A 20,761-nucleotide genomic window follows, 5' to 3' on the forward strand; every position below is an offset into this window, starting at 1 on the left:
GAGATAAACTGGTTGATAACAAATTTGTCAGAGAATTACAAGATGAGGTCAACAGACATATACTGGAAGCTTTAAGTCACCCTATGCTATGTTACTCAAGTCTATCTGGTACTTTTTATACAAGAAATACATGGTCTATATACTGAAGCTTATGTTCAAATTCCACAATCCTGAGCCAATGTGATTAATTTTGCTTAAAACAATTAAGACTGAGATATACAAAAAGGTAAACACAGGTAAGCCAACAAATCCCAATGACTGTCTACTGTTTTAACGCCAAGTTTACAAGAGTATCAAATGCAAATGTATGTGCACATTATCATCAATCTTTAAAAAAATGGCTTACATACCTATACAAAGTAGTATAGTTTTCCCTACTGTACACAGAAGGCATCTATAACATCCCACTTAAAGGACTGCTATTCTTCAAAACCTTCACGTCTGAAGAGCTTGTTTGTTTCTTAAGGATATATAAGGCTCAAAAGCGTCTGTCATCCATGCTGCAGCTAGCTTAATGTTATTTAATACAGTCACAATCCTCCCTAGACAGCTGCTCCATATCAGCTGGCACCAGCTTTTTTATCGTAACATACCTTTAACACATTTCTTTGCCTCCTGCCACCCCAGTCTGTGTGTCTATGACCAATAGCAAAGACAATAATTAAAAACCTTTCACTAACGCCCTTCTCTCTGGCTGGCTTCTCCCCAGCTCCATGACAGCTTCTGAGGAGGATCTGGCATCTTTCCCACATACTCTGCACCAAAGAGGCAGACAAGGACACAGAAGCCAAACCAGTACCTAGACCTTTCTTCTTTCCCTCCTCTGCAAGACAGACCACTGTCTGGATTAACCAGGAGCATTATGAAACTACCTGTCCCATATAACTCTAGAGAGGTGGAATAAAAAGGGACTATTGCGTAACACCGCCAAAACCACTGAGGAGGAAGAAGAGGGAGAGACTAGCGGTTTCACTGCAGTGGCCAATCTGTGCCTAGGCTGTACAATTTCACATTGCTGGTGGGAACTCACGTGAACTCACATACCAAAACAACTCTTTCCACACAAAGTTGTAATGTCAGGGAGAAGGTTGCTAACCTAGCCTTCTTCCTCTCATGCCAGAATAAATATAAATACAGTGGTACCTCGGGTTAAGTACTTAATTCATTCCGGAGGTCTGTTCTTAACCTGAAACTGTTCTTAACCTGAAGCACCACTTTAGCTAATGGGGCCTCCTGCTGCCGCCGCGCTGCCGGAGCACGATTTCTGTTCTCATCCTGAAGCAAAGTTCTTAACCCAAGGTGCTATTTCTGGGTTAGCGGAGTCTGTAACCTGAAGCCTGTAATATAAATATATATGCAGTAAATTATTTAGACATGGAAAAGTATTCAGTCATGTGAATTCCCACCTGCAGTCTGAAGAAGTACAGCTCAAACACAGGTTAGATTCCTCTCCCACCTCTGCAAACCACAGAGAGAAATAAGATCTTTATAAATCTGCAGGAATTATAAATGGGAAAGAAGGGTCATGTTGTTCTCTGTCTCTATTTTATGTTCTGATATTTTCTGATATGGCGGAACAGAAATACTTTTATAATTAAATAAAGCAAAACTGTAAGAGGGATTCACTTTTCCCTGCCCAATACAGAACATGCTTCTCTTGGTGAACTTTTAACAAGTAGAACTGCACTCTCATGCTTCTGCTGAAGTCTAGTGTACTACACAACACTGGCTCTCTCTGGTTAGTCGCACCAATGGCATCTTTTTCCTGTTTATCCTCTTTTTTTAAAGTAGGAAGTAAGAATTGCCAGACGGTAAGAAGGAAAGAACTTTGCACCTCTGATTGTCATGTAGTAGAGATGCTTTCAACAGGTGCACATTTCCTCTCTCTGCACAGGAAGTTGCACCTGCTGAAGTTCCCTCATCTACAAAGCTGTTAAAACTGCAGAGGTACTGCTGTCTTCCTTTGCATCTTGGTCATCCTACAGAGAGAAAAGGGAAGATGGGCACATTCAGTAAACAACTTAAGCCATGTCCCGTCTTGCATAACTGGAATTATGGAAGTTCCTTGGGCCCAATGAAGATGAACAGTGGCTGGCAAGGAGGAAATGGGTTCAAATCCACCACAATGCTCACTGCACAAGTCACCTTGGACCCAGCCACCATCTCTCAACCTGACTCAACTCCCAAGGCCGTTGTAAAGATAAAAGGTGAGGGAGTCAGCACCCTGACCTCCTTGACGAGTCAAGGAAGGAAGAGAAAAATGTAACATTATAAAAACAACCATTTTGCTGAGCTTGTGGTGGGGGCTAATATCTCAGCAACAGCAGCACATACAGAAAGTTCCACGCTCAGTTTCCATCCTCTCCATGGCAAAGCTGGGAATTATGGATAAGCCCTGAGTTAAGATTTAAGATGGTTGTTTCAGGCTCAGCAGAAGGAAGCTGCCTGTTGTCCCTATTAGCAGGGGCAGTTCCAGCTGTCAAAGGAGATCACAGAATCACTCTTGGAAGATGCGATGATGATGATGATGATGATGATGATTACTATTACTACTACTACTACTATTAGATCACCGAATCGCAGTTAAATGGAAGATTTTACTATTACTACTATTTATTAAATTTGCACACACCCCTTCATCCAAAGATCCCAGGGCGGTTCACAACAGGAAAGGTGCCTCCATGGGGCCATCTGGTATCTAACCCCACTGCGACGCGGGGATCTCCGCAGAGGATCACAGGAAAACCCTCCAGGCACAGGATCGCTTTTCCCACGCAGGACCAGTCCTCCCAAACGGGGTTGTTGTCAAAGGGAGAGCTTTCACACACAGTCCCAGCGGCCCATGTCCCCCCCCCCACGCAAACCTTCACGCCCGAGTGCAGAGTTCGAATCCTACCGTTAGCTCGGTGTTTTTGTTGGGGGGGGGGAGTGGATTAAACCAACACGGCGCAGGAAGGGGGGGGAGGCGGCTGTGGGAGGAGGAAGAAGACAGGTTTCCTCACAGCAAAACGCGCAAAAAAGGCGTAGGCGCCTCCCCACCACGAGAAGCCCCCACAGCCACGCGCGACCCCATCTTCTGTGACTGACCTGCCCACGGAGAAGAGGCGACGGCGAGACTTCCTCTCCGGGTTCGGCGAGGATAAAGCCGGCGGCGCTGACGACTGTCGAGCCTCTTCCCCTCCCTGCCTCAAACCGGTTACAGCCGCCCCGGCCGGAGCCGCCACCGGCGCAGCCGCCACGGGCGGAGGGGGGAGGGGAGCCGGCGCCCGGGAGCACGTGACGGCCGCGGCCAATCAGGGAGTGGGAGAGAAGGGGTTGGGGGAGGGGAGAGAGGGAGACAGAAGCCGCCTCAGCCGCCCGCGAGGGGGCAAGCGGCGGTTTTTCCTAGAAAGCGCGGCCTTGGCAAAGCTGAGGGGAGAGAGGCGGGCAGGGCGGGCGGAGGCGGAGTGACCGGCGGAGGAAGGAAGGAAGGAAGGAAGGAAAGGCCAAGCCGGGTTGCCGCCGCCGCCGCCGCCGGTTTCGGGTGAGATTCGTCGCACGTTCATAGGCTCCTCAGACGCGGTCGGGTTTCGCGCCGACTAACCCGCTTATTTTCCGCTTATCTTCCGTGAGAAGAGCGAGGAATATTATGGCTACTAATATATACAGTAATATATTGGGAGGGTATGTAATAATAATAACAACTAGTGCTCTTTTTTCCCTAAAACAATGTTTAGGGGTACTCTCGTTTTGACTCAAGAATATCACCGTTTTATAGTTCAAATGGGGAAAAATAAATACAGTAAATGGACAAAAGTACAAAGAATCACAAAATGGCTAGGGGTGTGCGTCCCCCCAGAAAAAGCACTGATGATAATGATGATAATATAATAATAATAATAATAATAATAATAATAATAATAATAATATTATTATCCAGGCTTACAGATATATGTATATAGTACACACACACACACACACACACACACTTGTCTTCTCATGTATGGGAAGCTCAGGAGTGTGTGTATGTAATATGTAATATATATATATAAATATATATATGTAATTATCTGTAAGCCCCTTTCAGTCCCTGTCAGAAGGTTGTGACTGAAAGGGGCTTATAGATATTATTATTATTACACAAACAAACAACATTTCTACAATGAAAACAGGGATGTCCTATTCCATAATCATAACAATAATTTTATTATTTATACCTCGCCCATCTGACTGGGTGGCCCCAGCCACTCTGTGCGGCCTCCAAACGTATATAAAAATATAATAAAACATTAAACATTGAATGTTACTGTTAATTGAATTTGTATATTGCCTCTCCAGGATTTCAGACAGCAGTCTCTCCCAGAATGGGCATAGCAAAGAGGAGGGCAGTTGCCCCCCCAAATCAAGGAATGAAGCAAAGCAATGACACCAGAAAGTAGTGTGGGGTGGCACTTGCTTTGAAGTGTTGACGTTGTCTGACATCCCCACAAACAAATTCAAATGAATGCTTGTGGGAATGCAGGAAGCTGCCTTATACGTACTGAGTCATACGTACTGAGTCATACGGATACAGGGGTGTCCCATTTTGCTGCCTTAGGCAAAGTGGGGAAGCAGGTTCCAGGGCTCTTACAAGACCTTGCTGGAAGCTACAACTGCTTCTCCTTGCTTCTCCAGTGAAAAGAGGTGCCCCTTAGATTCTGCCCCCTGAGGCAACCGTCTTGGTCATCCTCATGGACAGTCCAGCCCTTGTCAGATCATTTGGTCACCAAGCGGCGGAGCATATGCCCGTGCTGCCCGGGGCGGGTGCACAGAGTGCACCCCCAAAGGGAGGGAAGAAGGCGCCCTCCTGGGCATCTCAGGGGATGAGAGGGGTGGAGAAGCTGCCACCCACTCTCCTCCTGCTTTCTGCCGCCGGATCAAGCCTGATCCGGCGGCGGAGCTGCTGTGGCTGGGCGCAAGGCGCTCCATGCCCGAGGAAGGTGGGTGGCATCGTTGCTGCCCACTCTCATACTCTCCTCCCCTGGGTTATACCAGCGGAGCTGCGACCAGGCACGAACACCAAGCTAAGGCTCAGCTCCTCTCTCAGAGCCAGGCTCCAATGAAGGAGCCTGCTGTGGGGGCGCCCCCTCACAAAATTGTGCCCGGGGCCTCTACGCCTCTGGGTTCACCTAGCTTGTATCGCCCACATCTCCTGGCTGCAGCTCTCCAGGATTTCAGGCAGGGGTCTCTCCCAATCTGGAGATGTTGGGGATTGAACCTGGGACTTTCCCCTTTGCAAGACAGATGCTCTATCACTGAGCTATGGCTCAATAAACTCTTCTCCCATCTCTGGTAGATGTTATTCTCCCCCATACCTCTGATTGCACAGTGCTTGATATATTCCATATCGGCCAATACCCTATATCTGTGGTTATTGTCATCCAGTAAATTGGTTGCAGCCAACCCTGTAAGGGAAGTGTTCAATAGATCATGTCCAAAGGATGACATGGCACCTCGCCCATGCACACTATAATACATATACAGTGGTACCTCGGGTTACAGACGCTTCAGGTTACAGACTCTGCTAACCCAGAAATATTACCTCAGGTTAAGAACTTTGCTTCAGGTTAAGAACAGAAATCATGCTCCGGCGGCGCGGCAGCAGCGGGAGGCCCCATTAGCTAAAGTGGTGCTTCAGGTTAAGAGCAGTTTCAGGTTAAGAACGGACCTCCGGAACGAATTACAGTGGTACCTCGGGTTAAGTACTTAATTCGTTCCGGAGGTCCGTACTTAACCTGAAACTGTTCTAAATCTGAAGCACCACTTAAGCTAATGGGGCCTCCTGCTGCTGCCGCGCCGCCAGAGCACAATTTATGTTCTCATCCTGAAGCAAAGTTCTTAACCTGAAGCACTATTTCTGGGTTAGCGGAGTCTGTAACCTGAAGTGTATGTAACCTGAAGCGTATGTAACCCAAGGTACCACTGTATTTGCCCCCTTCCCCAGCAATATACTTGCCAAGACCATGTTCTGTGCTGTTGATATAGAGCCAATAGAGAGCTTTCCTGTCCTGCAATTAAACCCATGGCCCTAGAATCTTAGAATTGTAGAGTTGGAAGGGATCCTGAGGGTCATTTAGTCCAATCCCCTGCAATGCAGAAATCTGTCAAGAATTGTCTCAGTTCATTGCTGATTATACCTACTTGTATTAAAATAAAAAAGTAGTTTCAAATTGAGAAAGAAGGCAGATGGAGAAAATCTATTGAGGATGCATCAAAATAAGCAATCTTTCTTTTAAAATATTTTTAATTGAATAACAAGATTTAATAATTAAGAAAATATGCATAAGCAAAATATATCCTAAGTACAGAAAGAAGTTTATATCATCTGCCAGCAAAGAGAACCATTCAAACAAGTAATAAACTGAAAAGCTATTGCTTTCAACTAACGAAAAATCATGAAAATTGCCTAATATATTTTTCATTCCAAAAGGCAATAAAAATCACCCATTTTTCAATAAATATATTTTCATACCTTCTATTTTCTCTCATTTGGTTATAATATGTAAGTTTATTCATACCTATGGTGTCTTGTATAGAACCAAGGGTCCCTTGAGATATCATTAGACAATCCCTTAATCAATGAGTATAAATCTATCTTTTTAAAAATAAATAGTTTCTGTATATAATTTGTGTTTTGTCATAAACTATAGGACTAGGGAGTCTTTGCACTACTAAGTGAAGATTCCGAAACAGAACCAAGTCTTGAATGACGTAGGAACCAAAGAGCTGGATCTTCCTGCTATAACTATCATGGATATCTGTCCTAACTTCCTGATCAAATTATAAATGCTTTGAGGTTTCCTCAATCTTTCCTCATAAGCATCTGGTGCTACCTGTTTTAAGAGGCAATGCATTAGTTGGACTAGAGATCCAAACCAGTATCAACATTCTTACCGTAAACCAAAATGATTAAACTACTTATGCATCACACCCTAAGCATCTCAATACAGAATATAACTCATACTGTTGGCATTGGTATGCTGTATGCCGTTTACAAATTGCATGCAAATGTTTATTTCAATGTGCTATTGAATGAATGAAAAACTCTGGTTTTCTGCTTCCACTTTGACAAAATACGGAGTCAGAGCACTAGGAATGGACAAATCTGTCAATTTTGGTTTCTCTCAGTTCTTCAGTTTCCCATTCTTAAGTTCAGTTCACATGAATTTGTGATTTTTAAAAAAGGAAAAGTTGGAGAAGTGTGATTTTGAAGGATAGCTGTGTTTGTACACTGCTTCAGAAAGTATGAATTCGGTTTGCATTAAAATGCGAACCAAATGAATTTCTTCCCTGGCCCTGCTTGTTCGTCAGTTGATCTTCTCCTCCTACCCAATCTGTTTTAGAAGCTTATATGAGGCCCTGGAATCCGATCTGCAGGTTTGACAGGTCACCCTAGCAGTGATGTTAATTAAACATAAAATGAGACACAGGATATAATAACAAGTGCTGTGGAAAATTAATTAAAATGCATCTCACTTTAAAAGGGATTTTAAATCTGAAATGATGGATGTTGGCCTCACCCAATTATCAGTCCTTGAAAAACAAGAATAATATGCTGCCTTTCTCTGTATTGCAAAGTGCTTCAACAAGCTGCTTTTGACAAAACAGAATTGAATCCCACATAAGGATGCCAGAAGGGATCCATTTTAAATAAATTTATACATGCATTTTGGCAGTTCCAACCCAGTCAAGCTTTGCTCACATTGAACTACCTCTTGCACCAAGCCATTCATGAACATAAAAAATTGTCTTCCATGAACAGAACAGTCACATGCTTTGGCCTTTGCATAGTTATTGACTAATAAATTAAGTTATGGGTTTCTGTGCAAGAGGTTGGGGGAAAGGCTTTTAATATCTAGTGTAAAGGTAAAGGGACCCCTGACCATTAGGTCCAGTTGTGACCGATTCTGGGGTTGCGGCGCTCTTCTCGCTTTATTGGCCGATGTAGCCGACGTACAGCTTCTGGGTCATGTGGTCAGCATGACTAAGCTGCTTCTGGCGAACCAGAGCAGTGCACGGAAACACTGTTTACCTTCCCGCCGGAGCGGTACCTATTTATCTACTTGCACTTTGATATACTTTTGAACTGCTAGGTTGGCAGGAGCAGAGACCGAGCAACGGGAGCTCACCCCGTCGTGGGGATTCGAACCGCCGACCTTCTGATCGGCAAGTCCTAGGCTCTGTGGTTTAACCCACAGCGCCACCCGCGTCCCTAATATCTAGTGTAGGATTTTCTAATTGGGCTTGTTTAGTTTTTGACCAAAAAGGGTAGCAGTGGTTTATAAAGCCTTCCTGTATTGACATATTCTTTCTTGAAAAGAAGAAAAATGGAGTTAGAAAATGACAATCAGATCAATAGTGGCAAGCGTTTCAGATGTTGGGCCATTCATCCCACATTTGTATGGATTTCTGTAGCTCTGGTTGTTAAGCAGTGAAAACAAATAAGTTTTAAATGTTATGCGTAACCAAGAATCCAAAGCAAAATCAATATGGGTGAATAACAAAAAAAATTCTGGAAGTATTCAAGTATTCAAAAAGGTCTGCAGCTTTCTAGTATGGTCACATACTGGAAAGTCCTACTTGTTTTAGCTCTGATTGCTTCACTCTAAATTCCTGAGATATTTGTTTACAGTGTAGTATTGCTAGGGTAACAAGTAGCCTTGCAAAATAGCTGCGTAGTATAGCAACTTCCTGCGGTGTTGTGGTTTGTCAGGTCTATGTCATGGACTATTACAGCAGCTCATAAAATGAGACCGGCAGGCAAATGGCACAGATTTATTTCTTTATTTATTTTAGTTATGAACTGGTTCCCTATTAAACATCCTCCCCGAGATTATCATGTTTTGAAGTGGATTGATAGGAACAGGAGGACAATTGCAACTCATGCTTTTCAGTGATCCAGACCATGGGATAGATACCACAGTCTGCCAGCACAATATTTTGTTGCTGGGGGAAATCCAGGCCTTTGAAGGTTTTTCATTTTAAAAAATAAATATGCTCAGAAATTAGGAAGCTGATTCAAGAAATCCAGAACTCTCATCATCATCAGGTCTTTATCGGGGGAAATACTGTTTCCCCCAAAACTCAAAGCAAAATATTTTGTTGTTGGGAAAATGTACCAACAGCATTATCATCTCATAAATTCTCCCCTGAGAGATGGAAATGGTGTGTGAGTGGTTGCATAAGGGTCACGATGACATACTGAACACTGGTTGTGCCCTTACTTAGTGCATGACTTTACTTGGATGACTTTAAAAGAGATTAAATTCGTGGAGAACACAGCTATCAATGGTTACTGGTCATGATGGCTATATATACTACCTCCAGGTTCTGAAGTCCCATCTAGATGTGGCCAAGAGAAACTGCAGCTGTTGCACCAGCCTAAATTGATGAAAGTTACTGCTAGTTACAGAGGCAACAGTATCCAGAGCTGTATCCAGGAGTTGCCCCATGGACACAGCCCTTTAGAACTGCAGGGAAGATGAGCACTGATAGCTGTTCAGGCCCAAACACTTTGATGTATAGTTTGCAAGGGAGAATTTAGAATACAATCCAGCTGTCTCTGCAGTCATTTGGACTGGATTACTGAAACCTTACAAGGCAAACGGGTTGTTTTTCTTCTTTTTGCTGAGAGACTATTGCATAACAAATCCAGTGCTTGCTGCCCAAACAACTTATTATGTGACCTTTGCATGAAATGTAGTAGAGGAAAAACAACAAAGGTGAAGTCTGCAGTTGCTGATTAACATTTCCCTTTTATTTTGATGGTGTCCATATCAGCTATACAAATCTGTCCTTTGTTTCATCTGGTGCTCAGTTTTGGTTTGCACACACTAGATGGTGTGTCTGTGCGATTGGGGAGTTATAGCAAAAATTGCACTGTTTTCTTCTTTAGGTGAGAGCGAGTGAGCAGTAGAAAGTCTCAATAGTCCTGCTTTGCTTTATACCATACAATCTTCTGTCTTAATTGCTGTTTTTGTCTTATTCTGTGGTTGTAATAATTTGTCCTGTCCCACCATCTCTGCCCAGTGGACACGCCCCCCCCAACAGTTAACACCAAAGGTTGTGCAGAGCTGACGTAAAAAGCAAAGCAAGGATACTGTTTACCTAAGCTCTATTGATTTTTTTTCTTGTGTCCACCAAACAAGAGATGGAGGAACTGGACAAATTGCAACCACAGAATACAAAAACGCACAAGAAAAAACTTGCAGTGAAGACAGGTGATTATAAAGACCTAAGCAAAGCAAGAATATGGTAACCAAATTCAAAGGGGCAGTTGTTTCAGGTTTAACAAACCCTTTATATGGGGGAAAGCATCTGCTTTGATTGCAGAAGGCCCTGGCTTCAATCCTTGGCATCTTCAGGTAGGACTGGGAGAGAATCATGTCTGAAGTCCTGGAGAGATGCTGCTAGTTAGTGTAGACAGTACAGAGCTAGAAGGACCCATGGTCTGCCATGGATTAAGCCAACTTCCTATGCTCCTATTACACACTTCAGTCCGTATGCAGTTCTGCTGAAAGTTGGTTCCTACATGATTTGATTTCTTTGTACTTTGACCACCAGAAATTAAACAGGAGACAGGAAAGCACTGCCTTTTTAATGGAGCTCTGTCTGCAGTAGCTGGAATCCAAGCCCATGCAGAGATTTCCCCAACCAGAGACTATCATTCCTCTTGTCTCCTTCGTCAGACAGATGCCCAACAGGTCTCCTTTAATCAGTTTACTAGTTTTTATAAGTGGATATCTGTGTCATCTTGACACTTCAAAAACGAGGAAGACCTGGCACAAATCCAGTCTTTTGATAGTGCCTACAGGCCTTCTTAATTACATGTGGGTCCTGTATCAGTATGACTAATGGCTTCTAGCTTAACGCTAGGGTAGGAGGCTCCAAGAGACTACAGTAAACAGATCACCAGGAGGATTTTGGAAGAGCCTCAAATAACCCTGAGACTACTGATCAGCTTGATAAGACTTGTGTGTAAACCACACCATTTGTTTCCCCAGATCCAATGGTTATAGCCAGCTGTGGAGGTGTGGCTGACAGATGGGAACATTGCCTGTTCTGATTCAGCACTTTCATCTGCTTGTTCTACTATGCAACACAACTTCGGTTCTCGTTAGATGTGGGTCAAAAGGTGGAAGTGATATGCACAGAATACAGTGTAGCCATCAAATGAACAGTCTTTCTCATTAAGGCTGCAATCCTCACCTCACTGGGAGTAAGTCACACTGAATTCAACAGGACTCACTTCTGAGTAGATGTGAGTAGGTCTGTTACCTAAGTTGCCATGAACACGGCTCCTTTAAGCAACTATACTGTCTTCTCTAGGATTGGACTGTAGGTTTAGGAGTATTGATTTTTAAACAATAGTGAATAAATCGCATACTCCAAAGCAATCTCTTCTGAGGCCAATGGGATTACTTTGATGCAGATGGTTGAAGATTTTCAGGACCAGCCTATTATCATTCTGTCTGTCCATCTTTCCAAAAATGACAGTGTCCTGGGTGTGCACAAGAGGGGCCCTAAATGGTTGTGTAGGAGAAAAATAGTGTGAGAGAGTGGATTTGAACACCCATTTTCCTCAATGTCAGCCAAATAACTGCAGATGATGATGATGATGATGATTTTATATATTTGCTGCCCATCATGCTTCTATATATTATCCCTGGCAACAGAGGATATTGTGCTGGTGCTCAGAGCGCCAGCACAACACTTTCATATTTTTTTCACTGCCACACAGACTAGAAATATTAGAAATGAAAGGCAAGGCAAAGCTCAGGGCAGCCAAATTATGTGCCAGATTCTTTGCACAGCATTGGCAGAGATGTTCAGAGCAACACACAGCCCTGAATGTTGGAGAGCTCTCAGCATTTACTCCAACCCTTTTAAAGGAATAAGCCTTGGACTCTTTACATCAAACTCCATACCACAGTATTCTTTCAAGCAAGTATAAAGATCCCATAGTGGAGAGAGAAAGCTCAGTTGTATACCAGTGCTGGCAAGTTCAGTTTTCACATCTGGCATTTCTTGGGGGGAAATCATTTCCCTTTGTGTAGCTGCAGGTGTTCAGTGAATTCATCTTAGCAGTCATTTTAATTTGAAGATGCTAATAAGTGCACTGTTGGAGCTCTGTTATGCATCTTTCCCATTTCATCTAACTAAACTGAGGTTTTTGATAAGTATGCATTATTCTGCCAAGGATCATTGCACAACTGAGCCTCATGCAGGCATCTGGTTGGCCACTGTGAGAAAAGGATGCTGGGCTAGATGGGCCAAGCCATCTGAAATGGTCACAGAATCACTTGACCAAAGCAAAAGGACCCTTGTTACTTCCCATGTGCAAATCAGTCCCAAGGTCAATCAGTCATTTTATTTACATGCCGCCTGTCCAAAGTTAAAACCCTGCTGAAGTCAGCTTGCAACGTATAAAAATTATGTAACTACAAACATAAGAAAAGTAGTCACATTCAATAAACAAAACATCAAAAGGTACACAACCAAACTGAACAATTTCCACATAAATCAAAGATACAAAAAACCCCAGCAACAACAGCAACAACCCTCCACAACAAACCCTGCTAAACAATGCTCCAGCCCAATATTTACCCACAGCCAGAAGCTTCAAAGTTACTCTCCTGACTTCTGTACTGAAACACTGCCTACACTGTAGAGTTCTGCTAGCTCTATCATAGGCTAAGTCTTCACTTATATCATTTGATTTCCACAACAGAAGGTTTTTTTTAAAATGTCTGAGTAATGTTGCAACAGCCTTTGCTGAAATTTATGCAAAATTTATGCCTGTTCTTACAAAACGTGGTTGATAGCCTAAACTTGGAAATGATGGAAGCTGCGTCAAAAGACAACAAACCTAACAACTGAGACTTTATTTGGGTCTGAGCTCAGAGGGGCCTCAACCTGACGGCCAGTTTGGAGAATGCATGCTGAGGAATGTTCAGTGTTGGTGTTAAGAAATTCTTCTGCCTTTTAGTGCAAGGCTATACCAAAATGAAAGAGTCATGCCCCTTGCATGACAGCTGGGATCGAGTCCTCTGGCATGGCACACCAACAGCATTCTGAACAGATCCAACAGCAGCAGGGTCCATAGAACCAGAAGGTGGGAAGCATCTCAGTAAGAACTAACTGCTTCTTACACTACCTCACCAGTCCAGTGGTGCAGGTGGTAGGCCATTGAGCAAAGGAGCAGAGCCCACTTTCAAGCCAGACTATTGGCCCTTTAAGAGTCTGCAATTGTCCAACCAAAACGGTAGTATACAGGAGACGTGGACAACAGGTGGAAGCTCAAAAACTCTCCTTGGTGCAAGTTGCTAGCTCAGAGCTCTCTGTGGTTGTTACCTTACTGTGTCCTCTGGGCTCCTCCTTGTGACCAGAAGAGGATGCTTGGCCAGGTTGCATCAACGATAATAAAGCTAACTTACGGTTTAACTCCCTGTTTGAAGAAGGCCGAAGTGAAAACCATTTTTGAAAAGTAAACAAAGAACGTTGAACACTTCACTAAACATTGCTGGTATCCTGGGATGGGAGATTTCCGTACATTTTTGTTATTTTGCAGCCAACGTTTTTGTGTGTCCATGGGGCTTGGGAATCTTTTTCCTATGAAGGTTCCTATGAAGAACCATTGCCCTTCCAATGCTGAGCGAAGCCAAAATAGATCATGTAAAAATAGAAGAATAAATATGTAAAATGAGAAAAGTTGCTCAAGGTCCCTTAATTTACATTATTTGATTGAAGAATTCTTTTTGGGGAAGAATTTGGATTAACAAGGTGCAGGATTGTAAGATTCATGCCCCAAAATCTTTTAAACAAGGACATAGCGCAATTTGTTTGCACTGAGAATAAAACCATTTTGAGGTGGGGGTTTTTAAACAATCTGTATATAAATGTTATGAAATAATAAACAAATAAATAAACAAGTCCCCTAACTACATTCCTTAAACCACTCCATTAGTATCCCATCTGCTATTTAAGTGGGTAGCAAGCATACAGATATAGTAGGTTAGAAAGTGGAGGTGAGGAGGAATAGGTGCCTCACCCACTGCCTCTAAGGCACATCCTTCAGCTCCCACTCCCATTATAGACCTGCTACCATTCCCCTGCTACAGCATTCCTCCTCTTTGTCCTGTCCTCCCTCCTCCCCACTTCTACAATTTTGTGTGTCTGCCACTTGTTTATCCAGATACTTAGAATGAAAACAGGCTCCCCTTTTCCTGTGTCATTAACAACTGGTGCAGTATATGCATTTTGCAACCGGGAAATCTGCTCTATTTAAAGCAGGTGGATTTCACAGTTCCTTCCTCAGCCCAATATCACAATGCATATTTAAAAGAGGAACCACTTCAGCAAATTACTGTCAACATTTAAGGTGTTGGGTTTTCTTAAAGGCTGCTGCTGAAATAGACTCTGAGACAAACTGATAATATTGCAGTAATATCGCTGACTGTTGACCCAAGAGGACAAGCCAAGTTTCTGACTCATCGATTGACTGTTCCACCCAGTTTTAATCCTTGGTGAGAGATGCCAGTTCTCTTCTGCTGTTTGCTTAATGCATAAGCGAAGAGAAAGGTCAGAAGAACCACAACAAAAATCTTTTAAAGGCACTTTATGATTATAACACTGCAATACAAATTCACTTTATGACACTGCAGTGCAGTGGCCATTTGCTGGATCTGTAAAATAGTAATGACTTTCCTAATCAGCTATCTAATAGGTATGAAAAACACATACTTACACTTACGGAAACGTTTAATCATAAAATATCATGGGGCAACCTTCACACTATTCAGTTTTGACCACTGATTGCATGAAGTAGGGGTAGACGATGTGGTCTCCCATCAGCTCCAGCCAGTGTGGCCAATGATCAGGCATAACAGGATTTGTGATCCAAAACATCTGGACAGCACCACAATAGCTACTGCAGACATAAAGGCTCCCTTCACTCTATTTTTTGATTATACTTTCTTCACTGAGCTCAACACTATATCAGGAGCTGCATCACTTGTGCTGCTCCCTATGAAACAAACACAGCTGGAAGCAAACAAATGCTGCTGGTCTTAAACTCTGCATGTGCTTAGACACATTAAGCTTTAAACTACCAATTTAAAAAACAAGAAAACTTTGGACACCCATAGTATTTGTTGCAAGTTGTATCTTTTTTTTGTCTGGATAACTCTAGATTGAATCTTTGGGATTTATACAGGTTTGACTGGTTTTTATCAGCAAGTTATTGACAATACGTGACTAATCAGCTCAAGGATAAATATTGAGTTCAGATTAGAGTAGGCATTTTTTTATTAAAAAAAACCACTGCACATCATTGTAAAAAAAAAAAATGTTAAAAATGACAGGCCCAAAGTCAACATACTGTGAAGCTGTAATCTTTTGACAGGCTGATTGCTTAATTTAGGTAAGTGCTTAAGCGTTCTGTTTAAAATGTTTCACAAGCAACGAGCACAGTCACTGTGTGAACTTGAAATTGCCTTGTATCTGGTGCAGAATTCACTATACTAGGAATCTTTAGAAGACAGAATAACATTCCAAAGTATGGTTGAGGTAGCTTAGATACGCATTCACAACATTCCAGAGAATGTGTGTTCAAACCAGTGACTATATCAGTGGCTGCATTTGGATGTAGTGCTAAGTTGTGATTTAAAGTTACTAGCCTCCTCCTGAGCCTGCATGCTCCACCCGCCTCCTTTGGCATGGCATGAGGAAAAGATCAAAAAATTTCGCTCCAATTTTAATCCGTTTAGAGCATTGTCCAAACACAAACAAGCTGTGGCTAAACTACAGCCAGTGAAAATAAGACAGCTCCCTAAACGATGGTTTTAAGTTGCCTTATCCCCAGTAACCACAGTTAGGAACATAAAACAAGCCTGCCAGATTGGGCCAATGGTCCACCTTGTTCAGCATCCAGATCTCACAGTAGCCAACCAGATCTTAAGGAAGGCTTCATTTAGGCACCAGGTGAAAATGTTTCTCTTTAACCAGGCCTTTGGCTGATTAACATTCTATTTTAAATGTATAGTGGGAGTGGGGTTATTGGTTTGTTTTTGCTTTTATTATGTATTTTTTGTTCTCATACTGTATTTTTATGTTGTGAACCACCCTTTGATCTTGGGATGGAGGGCAGTATACAAATTCAATAAATAAAATAAAAATAAACTTTTTCTTTTTCCTCTGTTGTTGCTGGTTTTAAATGTCCTAGGTGGCCCCAAAAACTTTAGTTCTACTGAAATGGTCTTGTATATCTGATATGCTGCTGAAACCTAGCAACCGGGTCTATTTATCCAAGCTTGTCTGTAGCTATTATTATTGTAACTTGATTGTCATTTTCCTGTGACTCTATTCCATACCATTTCCTCCTTCTGTTTCTGTACTTACATATTTAAAATATTTTTATCCTGCCTTTCTGTCTAAAGACACTCATGGTAGCTCATAATAGGATTTCCCGAGCGTAGACACACATAGGATTGCGAGTTTAACACAATCCTGTGCACATCGACTCAGAAGTAAGTCCCATCCAGTTTAATGGTGCTTGTTCGCAGGTTAGCATGTGTAGAGCCAGTGGGGTGTAGTGGTTAGAGTGTTGGACTTGGACCTGGGAGACCAGGGTTCAGATCCCCACTTGGCCATGAAGCTCACTGGGTGACCCTTGGGCTAGTCATGGCCTCTCAGCCTACCCGCCTCACAGGGTTGTTGTGAGGAATAATGCATAGCAGGAGAACCATGCATTTATTTGTTTATTATTTTTTATTATATTTGTATGCCTCCCTCTGAAGATCACTGGGTGGTTCACAACATAAAAATACAAAATAATAAAATACATTATAAAACAAAACAATAACCCTCCCATCGTATGTTATCTTGAGCTCCTTGGAGGAAAAAGGTGGGCTATATTTTATAGTGAATTGATTTTAGAATGCTGTGTTATTTTACTGTTAGCCGCTCTGAGCCCGGCTTCGGCTGGGGAGGGTGGGATATAAATAAATTTATTATTATTATTATTATTATTATTATTATTATTATTAGTGATTAATAACAAAAATAATATTGGATTTCAGTCTTAAGAAATTACATTATACACACAATAATAATAAAGAACGGAAAGCTTGTTTGCACTGGCAGACAATGCGTGCTTCTGCAATCCGATGCACATTTTTCCGGGGTGCAAAGCCCCGCTGAACAGCTAAATTTCGCCGTGTACATGCCATGCTTCGAAATGCAAGTTGTCGGTGCTTCTGCTTCTATTTTTTTGCAACCCCCCCCCCAAAAAACAGCCCACCACCAAGCGCTTTCTAACTGTATAAACTCTAAGGATTTCCTTCTCGAATTCCACTCCATGCCCGAACAGTTCCCCCGCAAAATTATGCTTCAAGTTTTCCTATAATAATGATAATAATACCGGTTGACACCACAAATTTCGTCTCTCGCTGCACCTCCTTTTCGTCGCGCCCTCAACAAAGATGGCAGCGTTGCCTTATTCTCACGTTTAGAAGCAGGAAGAAGAGATTAGAATATCGGGCTGTTTCCTCCCTAGCCGAGGAAGCATCTGCGCAAGTTTTATTTTTATTTTTATTTTGCATTCTTAATCACCACCACATGGAGCTCTGAGGCTGAGGGGAAAAACATTTATGTCTTTTGCTTCTATTTTGGACACGTGTGTGCCCCCCCCCGATTTATGCATTGTTTCCCGTGATAGGTCCCGAGGCGACTAACAATAAAAAACATTTAAAAAAAACAAAAAACCATTTGTAATCTGTATAAACACCATGCGCTGCTGCCACTCCAACGAGAGAGAAAACAAAATATCAGCAAAGGCCAGGAAATCCGGTCTGCAGGCAAATGAACTACTCTGCAGCCCAACATCGATTGCTTTTTTTGCCTGTGTTTTCTCGCGCCTCTGCTGTTTCAGGAACTGCCTGGCTGGAGGTGCTGAGCCTGCGTTGTAAGTTAAGTAGAAGGGGGTCCGGCGGAGGCTCGCCTTTTTGCTCCTGGAACTCCACGTTTCTTGTGAGACAAGCACATCTACCATGGAGACACGTGTCAGGGGGAGGGAGCGCGCTTGGAGGGTTTGGAAAGGGGAAGCCGTCGGGGTTCCAGCAGATCCTCCTAGTCAAATGTCGTAATGACACGTCAGTACGGGGTAGTCAGCTGCATGTTGTTTTTGTTGCAGGAGATTAACTGGGCTGGTCTGAAATCCCTCTGGAATTTCTCAGCCTGGTTGGACTATGATCACATGGGCTGAAACACACGTGTTTGTGTGTGAGAGAAAGTTAGCTAGAAACAAAGCAACTTCAGTGGTACAATCTTATTTATAAGGGCTAGGAGAACATCTGACAGTAGTAGTAGTAGTAATAATAATAATAATAATAATAATAATAATAATAATAATAATAATAATAATAATAATAATAATAATAATATATTTATACCCCGCCCATCTGGCTGGGCTTCTCTAGCCACTCTGGGCGGCTTCCAACAGAACACTAAAATACAATAACCTATTAAACATTAAAAGCTTCCCTAAACAGGGCTGCCTTCAGATGTCTTCTAAAAGTTTGGTAGTTATTTTTCTCTTTGACATCTGGTGGGAGGGCGTTCCACAGGGCGGGCGCCACTACCGAGAAGGCCCTCTGCCTGGTTCCCTGTAACATGGCTTCTCGTAGCGAGGGAACTGCCAGAAGGCCCTCAGCGCTGGACCTCAGTGTCCGGGCAGAACGGTGGAGGTGGAGACGCTCCTTCAGGTATACTGGACCGAGGCATTTTGGGGCTTTAAAGAAGAGTTTTGTACCAAGGTGCGTTGGAAGACTGTGCTTTGCAGAGCGAGGAATTCTGGTTATTGTGTGGTACTTAATCAATTTGCCTTGGGCTCCCTTTTTTTGAGTGAAAAGCCAGGCGGAGGGCTTGCTTGCTTGCTTGCTTGCTTTCCTAACACAGCTTGCTGTTGCTGACAGATACTACTCTGATTTACATCTGGCACCATGGACCCCATTGTAATTTAGATGGCGTTGGTACTGTACAAAAAACACTCCCTGCACCTAGAAAACCAGAATGTCAGAGAGAAGGCTGCTATACTAACCTTCAACCCTTCTCCACGTATATGGTTTTTGTTTTAAAGGGGAGGCTGTTAATGGAGGAGGGTTTATTCCGTTATGTGAGTTTGCACCTGCAGTCTGAATTTTGCTATAGCTCAGACAGCCTGCCTCTAGTGGGAGCTAGGCCTAGCTAGAGTTGCTATAGCTGGTATGCTACAGTCATTTCAGCAGACCTAGAAACCATTAGGGTAATATTGTTATGCTCACCCCATGCACCCACTGGATATCAACTTTTCCATTCATCAGTAAGCCTTCCTGGACCATTTTGCCTGCAGCTTCCCCAACGGAAGATCTGCCTGGCAACTTTGCTGCTGACTTAGGAAGGGACATTTGCAGTCATTCTGGCCAAACTTCTATCATTCCTTTAGAACAATATTAAATTGGTATGATACATATTGCAGAGCTTTTCTATAGCAGCCAACGTTGTGCCTGGGCTGAGTGAGAATAATCTAGTTTTGCAATTGAGTGGGGAGGCATCTATTCAACATTAGGGCATCAACATTCTGTGTATATAATAATAACAACAACAACAACAACAACAACAACAACAACAACAACAACAATTTATTATTTATACCCCGCCCATCTGGCTGGGCTTCCCCAGCCACTCTGGGCGGCTTCCAAAAGAATATTAAAATACTGTGATAGATCAAACATTAAAAGCTTCCCTAAAGAGGGCTGCCTTCAGATGTCTTCTAAAAGTCTGGTAGTTGTTGTTCTCTTTGACATCTGGTGGGAGGGCGTTCCACAGGGAGGGCGCCACTACCGAGAAGGCCCTCTGCCTGGTTCCCTGTAACTTGGCTTCTCGCAGTGAGGGAACCGCCAGAAGGCCCTCGGTGCTGGACCTCAGCGTCCGGGTAGAACGATGGGGGTGGAGACGCTCCTTCAGGTATACTGGACCGAGGCCGTTTAGGGCTTTAAAGGTCAGCACCAACACTTTGAATTGTGCTCGGAAACGTACTGGGAGCCAATGTAGGTCTTTCAAGACCGGTGTTATATGGTCTCGGCGGCCGCTCCCAGTCACCAGTCTGGCTGCTTTGTTCTGGATTAGTTGTAGTTTCCGGGTCGGCTTCAAAGGTAGCCCCACGTAGAGCGCATTGCAGTAGTCCAAGCGGGAGATAACCAGAGCATGCACCACTCTGGCGAGGCAGTCCACAGGCAGATAGGGTCTAAGCCTGCGTACCAGATGGAGCTGGTACACAGCTGCCCTGGACACGGATTTAACCTGTGCCTCCATGGACAGCTGTGAGTCCAAAATGACTCCCAGGCTGCGCACCTGGTCCTTCAGGGGCACAGTTACCCCATTCAGGACCAGGGAATCCTCCACACCTGCCCGCCTCCTGTCCCCCAGAAACAGTACTTCTGTCTTGTCAGGATTCAATCTGAATCTGTTAGCCGCCATCCATCCTCCAACCGCCTCCAGACACTCACACAGGACCGTCACCGCCTTCACTGGTTCTGATTTGAAAGAGAGGTAGAGCTGGGTATCATCCGCATACTGATGAACACCCAGCCCAAACCCCCTGATGATCTCTCCCAGCGGCTGCATGTAGATGTTGAAAAGCATGGGGGAGAGGACAGAACCCTGAGGCACCCCACAAATGAGAGCCCAGGGGTTTGAACACTCATCC

The 20,761-nt window shown here is 43.4% G+C and overlaps 2 protein-coding genes across 6 annotated transcripts in view; one reads left to right on the forward strand and one right to left on the reverse strand.

Moving 5' to 3' along the window:
* The window catches only part of GPCPD1 (glycerophosphocholine phosphodiesterase 1), a 49,940-nt gene extending 32,418 nt beyond the window's left edge, over positions 1-17,522 (reverse strand). For 2 of the 5 annotated variants that reach the window (XM_053380713.1, XM_053380717.1), the window contains exon 1: positions 3,088-3,127. The gene's annotated coding sequence lies outside the window, so the exon portion shown is untranslated. Of the gene's footprint in view, positions 1-1,406; positions 1,478-1,834; positions 1,858-3,087; positions 3,128-17,437 lie in introns of those variants that run through there. The other 3 variants (XM_053380714.1, XM_053380716.1, XM_053380715.1) reach the window with 3 other exon arrangements.
* The window catches only part of CHGB (chromogranin B), an 80,346-nt gene continuing 75,420 nt past the window's right edge, over positions 15,836-20,761 (forward strand). Inside the window, exon 1 of the mRNA XM_053380709.1 lies at positions 15,836-15,999. The gene's annotated coding sequence lies outside the window, so the exon portion shown is untranslated. The remainder of the gene's footprint in view (positions 16,000-20,761) is intronic.

This window comes from Podarcis raffonei, chromosome 3 (assembly GCF_027172205.1).
Source record: "Podarcis raffonei isolate rPodRaf1 chromosome 3, rPodRaf1.pri, whole genome shotgun sequence".
NCBI classification, from domain to species: Eukaryota; Metazoa; Chordata; class Lepidosauria; order Squamata; family Lacertidae; genus Podarcis; species Podarcis raffonei.